The sequence below is a fragment of the Pteropus vampyrus genome, unplaced genomic scaffold, assembly GCF_000151845.1.
Source record: "Pteropus vampyrus isolate Shadow unplaced genomic scaffold, Pvam_2.0 Scaffold73, whole genome shotgun sequence".
In the NCBI taxonomy this organism is placed as follows: domain Eukaryota; kingdom Metazoa; phylum Chordata; class Mammalia; order Chiroptera; family Pteropodidae; genus Pteropus; species Pteropus vampyrus.
In genome coordinates, this window is record NW_011888854.1 from 16,303 (window position 1) to 23,882 (window position 7,580).

The window sequence follows — 7,580 nt, forward strand, 5'->3', positions numbered from 1 at the left end:
GATGAGGGAGCCAGATGCGACGTCCTGGATAAAAGGAACCGTAGGCCTTTGGTGATGTGGGGTGAGGAGTGGGGGCTGAGGGGAAGCGTTCTAGCCCTGTGATGAGGTCTCGACCCAGAGGCAGAGGCTCAGGAGGACTGCTGAGGCGCAGAGCCTCCTCCTGAGTCCCACCCTCTCTCTCAGCTCCAGCCCAGTGGGGCCGTCCTGTCCCACCCGAGGGCGAGGGCGAGGGCGTGGAGAATCTTTCTCTGCTCAGGCCAGGGAAACTAGTCCACCACGTCCCAACCCGCTAGGGTCGATCAAGGTTTCTCTTGCGAGCGGTCCGTGTGCAGATCTCCCCCCGGCGGAAAACGAGAGAGGAGGCTCTCTTTTGAAATCACCTGGTCAAGCTCCAGAAGGTGAATCAGCCAGTATCTGAGAAAGATCCTTTCCTGGGGTCCTCCCAACGACAGGGTCCTCCCGTGCGTGAGTGCATTACACCGGAACGCTAGTCTTGGTGTGGGCACATCTGCTGGCCACTCGTCTCTCAATGTGTCAGTGATAGTTCAGGTGCTTAGAGCAGGGATATCCCTTCTCTTAGGTGAGACAATGTCTGCAGACTGGACACCAGCTCCTTAGGTGAGACAGCCCTCGGGTTTCTGCCTGGAGAAGCCGTGATTGACAGTGAATCCCGTGGCAGCAGATTTCCCGCGCAGATCTCTCAGACTGAGTTGTTGATGTTTCAGTTCAGCTTTTCACTTCTTGCTGGGGCGGTGCCTGACATAATATAATAATTGTAAAAAACTGTGCAGACCTGGAGGCGTGCCGTACGTGAGCAGCTGGGGAGCAAGCTTGTCACGGTCAGAAGTGCAATGTTAGGGGGTCTCTGTGGTGGTGAGGAATGTGCAGAAACCTTTTAAAACACAGGATAAATGACGGCGTGTGCTCACAGCGTCAGTACGGATGGTTGATGAGCATGAGCATGAGTGCGGTGGCAGGGAGGACGGGGCACCTCCTCCGGGCGCTCTTCTACCTGCGCCGTCTCCGTGTGCACAAAAGGGGAACCACTTGCACAGACCTCGCCACAGGCCGTGCTGCACTGTGTGAGTGAGGAGAACCGCAAAGAATTAAACAGCTCTCTGGATGACACCTCCCATGGATGTGTGGGGGGGAGGGGGTGGTCATTCTGAAACAAAGGCTTCCTTTCTCAAAGAGCTAAACAGAGAAGAGACATGTGGGATTTAGGCTGTTTGTCTATAACCTGGACAAACACCATCCTGCTACACATAGACGACGTCATCTAAAGCGCAGCCAGGTGGCAGTTCCCGCGTCAAGTGTGAGAGTCCCTGCCCATGCCGTGTTTATATGTCGGTCGTGGGTGAGAGACACTTCGATCCGCTGCCACCCTGGCTAAAGGGTCCCTTGCCAGCCAGCACCAGCCGGAACGTGCCGCCCCTGAAGGGATTCTCCGTCTGTCTGAAAAGGGGCGGCACCTGCTGCCTATGCACGACCAATTTCTTTCTCCTCCCTGAGGAGAATCAACTTCCAAATCCAGTGACGTCACTGAAGAAGCTCAGGGACTTTGGGCCAGACACCTATAGAAAGGCGAAAACATCCATTCTCAAAAGCTGTTGTTTAATGAAACCATGCGTTCGCCAATTACAGTGCCAAAGACCAAGCTGTTGTTTGGGTCCGGTCCGTCATGGTTATCTGAGTTGAAACTCGGGAACGGTGTAGGAGAATTAAAGTGTCGTGATGGCAACCCTCGAATCATCCATAGAGGGAGGCTTTGACAATTGCCTTTTGACAAGTCCAAGGGGTTGATGGGAGAACTAAGTCAAAGTCCTCCTTCTAGGTGTATGCTGCATTTGAATGCAAAAGTCCGAATGCAGATGTACTCCAGTGTTTGACATAGGGTCATTTTATTAAGGGCAGGATTTCCTGAGGAGGCCTGTGCCTGCCTTCTACTTCCCGGAGTGCTGTCGACCAACTTAAAAATTCAAAGACAAGCCTGAAAGTTGAACACTAAATTTTTTATCAAATGCACATCTGTACAGCATCCATGAGTTCTGATCGAGGCTGAATAAGATGGCGGTCACGTGCATAGAGGCGGCCACCGCCGACCACATCTGGTTTAAAGGCTGTAGTACGTGCTGTCTGTCTTTTATGCACGTAGGACAGACCAAGTCAATGAACATTCCTGCCCCGCTTGTGTTCAAAATGGACAGCCTCTCAGACTGACAGATACCTCCTGAGACCCAGACTTGGTGAGTGAATTCAGCTGGAGTAGTGGGCTGGGATGGGTGGGGAGAAGGGCAGGGCCTTGGTGATTTGGGAACATTGTACAACATTGAGATGACTGCACAAAAAGGATCCTGCAGCATAAGCCTGACATTGCTGCCGAACGGTTGCTGCAATATCTCATGCATGCTTAAGACAGCAAGATGAGACCAGCTGTTAATTGGCCACCAGTACTGCCATCCTGACTGGAAGGGACAAAGTAGCTGTTTTCCAGACATTGTAGACTTCCAGATCAACCCAGGCCCCTGCTGGGGAAACGGCATCTTCACGGTTAGGTGGTGTGAACAGAGAGGAGGAGGGGCACTGCAGATGGTGAGCTCCTTGGCATCAAATCTGAGCTAACCTCATGTCCTTGAGCTCTGCAGACTCCTACACACCTCCTTCCCGATGAATCCACTGGCTGAAGCGCTTGTGCTCGATCCTGGAGCGTTTTACAACGTTTTCATGATCCTGGAGCCCAGTCTAACGCATTGGAACGCTCGCAGGCAGGTAGGGTTCCCTTCCCGTCGCTTATGAGATGAATAGTTTTAGGGGGTGGAGCTGTTTGCGTTACCACGTGCATATTCTCAAAGGGTATCACACACGCAGCGTGTGTGTGGAAGCGAGGTGACGGTTCCATGTAAGAGTACCGTACTTTTCCTCTTTCCGCACCGACGAGAACTGGTCGTGTGCATGGCATCGTGTATGTCTTTCTCCCTGTGGAATAGTCTCAGGGCTGAAGCTATGGTAAGTGAGATAAGGTCTAGAAATGCTTCCACTGTGGACAGAGTTCTGGTAACACGGTGCCTTGTGTGTCCACGATTCTAAATCAACTCAAGCAGCTCATAATTTCATCTTCCACATGGTCGTTACAGGCAAAAGATGGGTCACGCTGAAAACTTGCTTTGATGGCACGTGGAGATGAGGCTATGTACCGTGGGGCAGGGGGCCTGTGTCTCAGCCGGGGAAGACGGGGAGCTGTAACTACCCAGAAGTGAGGATGTCTGCATTCTAAAGGACCTCGCATGCAGCGGAGGCATTTCTAGGCCATCGGCGAGCTGTGGCGTGTCTTCCCGATCGACCCGGGGCCACTGCGAAACTCTTCCGGGTAAGCGCGTGCATTCGGGGTGCTATAATTAGATTCGTGAACTTCCAGGCATAGCGATGGTATCAGGAAGCCATGTTCATAAGACCTCCCCCTCCTGCATCCCCAATCTAGGACGGGAGAGCCAAAATCTCAGACACCTGCGCAGATCAGACCCTAGGGCCAGGAGGTCCTCCCGGTCAAAGCAGCTATTTCTTTGGAGTCTCTGTGTATGGGCGGAAAATGACTCTGTGGGACAGTTGGATTGGGGTACGTCTCTGGACGTGAGTGACAGGGGCCCAGGCCAACTAGCTACCTGACACCAGTATCCGCAATTGACATGTGATTCCGCGGAATCGCATGTCATCTGTTGTTACCATCCTTTATCGTTCCCTTTTGCGGCACAGATCTCTGTGCCTCTCATCTGCCGTTTGTCAGGGTGACCAGAGCAGCTTTGGCGGCGGAGCTGGGACACACAGAGACAGCAAGAGTGCCGTGTTTGTGTGCTCCCTGCTGTGATTTGCTTCCCTCTGAAATGTCTCCCGGAGGGAAAGGCCATCCCTATCCCCGCCAGCTGTAACCCAGACCTAGCTGTCTCATTTTAAGAGCAACCAAAATAGGTAAAAAAACGGCTTTTTCGGTGTGACTAGCTTGCTCTCTCTTCCACCAGACACCTAGGGACCTTTACCTTCACTTGCAAAAAACGAAGTGTGGATGCTGTACTCGCCAACCACCGCTACTACAGTGCAAGGGGTTAGCGGGTGGCCCAGGCCAGACCTTGTCTTCCATCCAGGTACATTTGTCTGTCCCAAACCTCCGATAGCGACTGATTTTCTTTTCTTTTCTTTGAAGTCCATCCTACTTGCTGCTTCTATATAAGACTGTAAGGTGTCTGCTATCATTCACAGCTTATTCCCCTTAGAGCTGAGTTCAAAACACAGTGATATGAGACTGTAGTTACAACAAGGCTCATTCTTGCCTGGGCTTTCCATCTGCCCTCATCCCTCTTGTTCATCTGATCCCAACTTAGAGAGTCCTAGCGGTCTGACACCCTCCTCTCTATTCTTTGGCACCACTTCCAGCCTCCAGGGTCAACAGAATGTCCCCTGTTAAGTCTGACTTAAGTTGTCTCTCTGCCGTGATTTCCCTGAGACTCAAATGAAAGGGCTGCCACTCAGTTTTACATCATCAATTTGTGTACCATCGTGGATAAGAATCTCTCAAGAGTCCGATGGAGACGTCTACTCTGCTTTCAGAGTAGAGTACAGACTTGGGACTGAATAGTCTAGTCAGTCATCAGATATCCTTAAATGTTTAGGATGACTTTGCCAAAAAAAATACCAAAAGGGACACGCGCATTTCATAACAATGAGAAATATGGCAGTTTGGGGGCACACTTTGATGTCACGGAACAGTACACGTGGCGTTGAAGCTATACTTTCGTGGCCCGTTATTCGTTATACCAACGGGACACTGTATGCCAATTACACAAAGAGTCTCTCGTATGTATGTTGCCTTTCTTTCGTTGAATTAATCACGAAAGGGTCACACACTGTTGAGAATCCAAACACGAGCTGAATATGTTATGATTTGACAAAACGGAACCTCTTTACAAATGTTCTTTATGGGTGCAGTGACAGTAACTTTTAGCTGTGCGGTAGTTCATTTGAAGTGTCTTTGCTCTTTCCAATCAGCCAAGCAAAGTGGTATATGACGATCTGCTTCACACTTTTCCAGACAACTTGGGTTGGAGGAAGGATATGGACCCAGCGTCCTTCCCCACCACCGTGCTAGAGCAAAAAGGGATTTGGAAATGCTCGTTCATGCCTTGGCCGTTGAGGGTACGATGTCAAAGGGACTGAGAGGACGTTTGAGGCGAGAGACGTTCTGCTACTCGTCAATTTCATGGAAAACGGCACCTGACATGATTTTGGACGTGTAGTCAGATTCGTCCGGCCAATCTCGATGAACCCCCCAAAGGTACCGCGCATGTTCGTATTGAACGGCTCACGGCCTCGGTGCTTTTCTTTCTCCTGAAGTGTGTCACTCTTCCTCGAGCCCACGCAGCACGCCCGATTACGCTTGGCCCCAGACCGTCCCTCCATACCGATCGCCCAGTTTTCCCTTGTGTGTTTTCTTTACCGACAAGGTCACCAATGCAAAGGAAAGTGGTGGTACAGGAGCTGTCTCTAACCTTTTCTTCCCACCTCTGGAGAATGTTCTTCAAAATACCATTTCTGAGCACAGTGCCTTGACCCATGTTTTCCAAGTTGGGAAGTTGCCAGCAGGTTGAATCACTGCCAGCTTTGACTGACTCTGGCAGTTTCTTACGGGAGTTTGACTCTGACAGGACAGTCACAGAGGCTGCACCAGGCTGGTACCCTTTTTCCTCGCGGCTGCATGGATCCCAATCTTAGCAAAGCCTCTGACACTATCCAGGCCGTGTCATGCCTACAAGTACGTCTGCGAGCATGTCCTCAGAGGCGGCAAGGGCATCTTCTGCCTTGGGTTTGTAAGCTTGCTATGAAAACCATGAAGGTCGGAGAAGGTTGGGTTCTTGCAGCTGATGAGCTGCATCTACATGTCTGACTCTTACGTTTTTGTACAGAGTCACTGTTTGTTTGGTCTATAGAGGAGACCGACCAAACAGTAAGACTTCCCTCAGGTCATGTGTCCAGATCACTCAGGCCGATTAGGAATTCTCTCACACATGTCACTGATCCACCATGTCGCCGCACTGCTGGGAGGCGGTGCTGGGGGCCGCGAGGCCCCACTGTCTGCTAGCACCTGCCTTCTGCTTTTCTGGCTTTCAGCCAAGTGTGTGTGCCTAGGCTCTGTAGGACACACTGACCTGTAGGACCTCGGTGACACGGCTAAGTGAAATCCCTGTCGGGTCTTCATGCTCATGAATTCCGGCTCGCTCTGTCTCGCTCTCTCTACCACCTTCTGTCTGCTCTGCAGAGATGATTTGTCTATGCTTAAAGTCCATGGGGTGAGCAGTTCAGAAGGCAGCAGTCTCTGCCTCCAGCTCCCTAGACAACCTACTTTACTTGTCCTGGGGAAGTAGTAATCAGATTCCGGGGCGTGATAGGAGTGGAATGGCATCGGGGAAGATGGCTGGCCGGTCACTGTACAACTGAGTTCCCTGGAAGAAATTCTCACGTCCCCCAGCAAACTCCCCCACTGTCCAGCTGGACGTGTCAGAGAATTGCGTCCAGGTCCCTGGCCTCACAATGCTGCTTTTAACCTGAAACTCCAGAACTTAATCTCAACCTTGAAATGAGACTCGAGTGCAAAGTAACTGGCAAGAGACTCCAGGAGTTTGACCGACAGTTTAGGGGTATTTGGAATCTGTGGACATTGGGAAGAAATGAGACTGCCCGTATGTTCCTATTCCGGTGATGGGTGTGTAACAGTAGGGGTTCCGGATCCTGCCGACTGAAGCACCAGCGAAAGCTGTTTCCGCTGGGCACAGAGAGGGCTCCTCCGGAGGGAGGTGGTCTGAGCACGCTCGGTGGCGCCATGTGAATCGAACGTACCCCCACACCGTTCCTGATTTCGGGCCCTGCTGATCCCCGAGTCTGAGCATGCGCCCCAAACGGATGTGGGAAAAGCACGGCCCGGCAGGAGGTCTGATCAATCACCTAACCTGCAGAAGCCCGTACTATGTCCATGGACTTCCAGTGGGCTCAGCGAGTCCCCGATGAGAACCTACCCCAACCCGCCTATGTGGGCATTGATTCGGCAGTGACATAGGTGGTTGAAAGTGTGCAGGTCCGATATGGTGTCGGTTTCTAATGCCTAAGCCCCTGACATGCAGAGAGGCAATGTCTGCAAAAAGTACAGTTCGAATTTCCTCGCTCGCAGCACAGGGAAGTGGTCACTCTGAAGGAAGCAGCAGCACCCATGTCTGGTGCTGCACAAAAACCCCAAGAAGTTAGGCAGCCATGTATTCCGCTGGCTATGTATTCCGCTATGACGTCGACCGTCTACTTTCTGCACCCCGGGTACCTTCATGTGTTCCATTTAGCATAGTTGCTAATTTCCCTGGTAAAAACGACTAGAGTGTAAGAGACAAAGTCCATAGACAATCAAGACTGGTCTGCTGTCACTCATCTAACTCGGTGACACTTCTGGGTGTCCCTGTGTCTAGGGGCATGGTGAGAGGTGTGAGAGCATGCACAGTGGGCCGTGGTCAGGCAAAGTAGCGAGCCAAAAGCTGCTGTCAGGTGTTCAG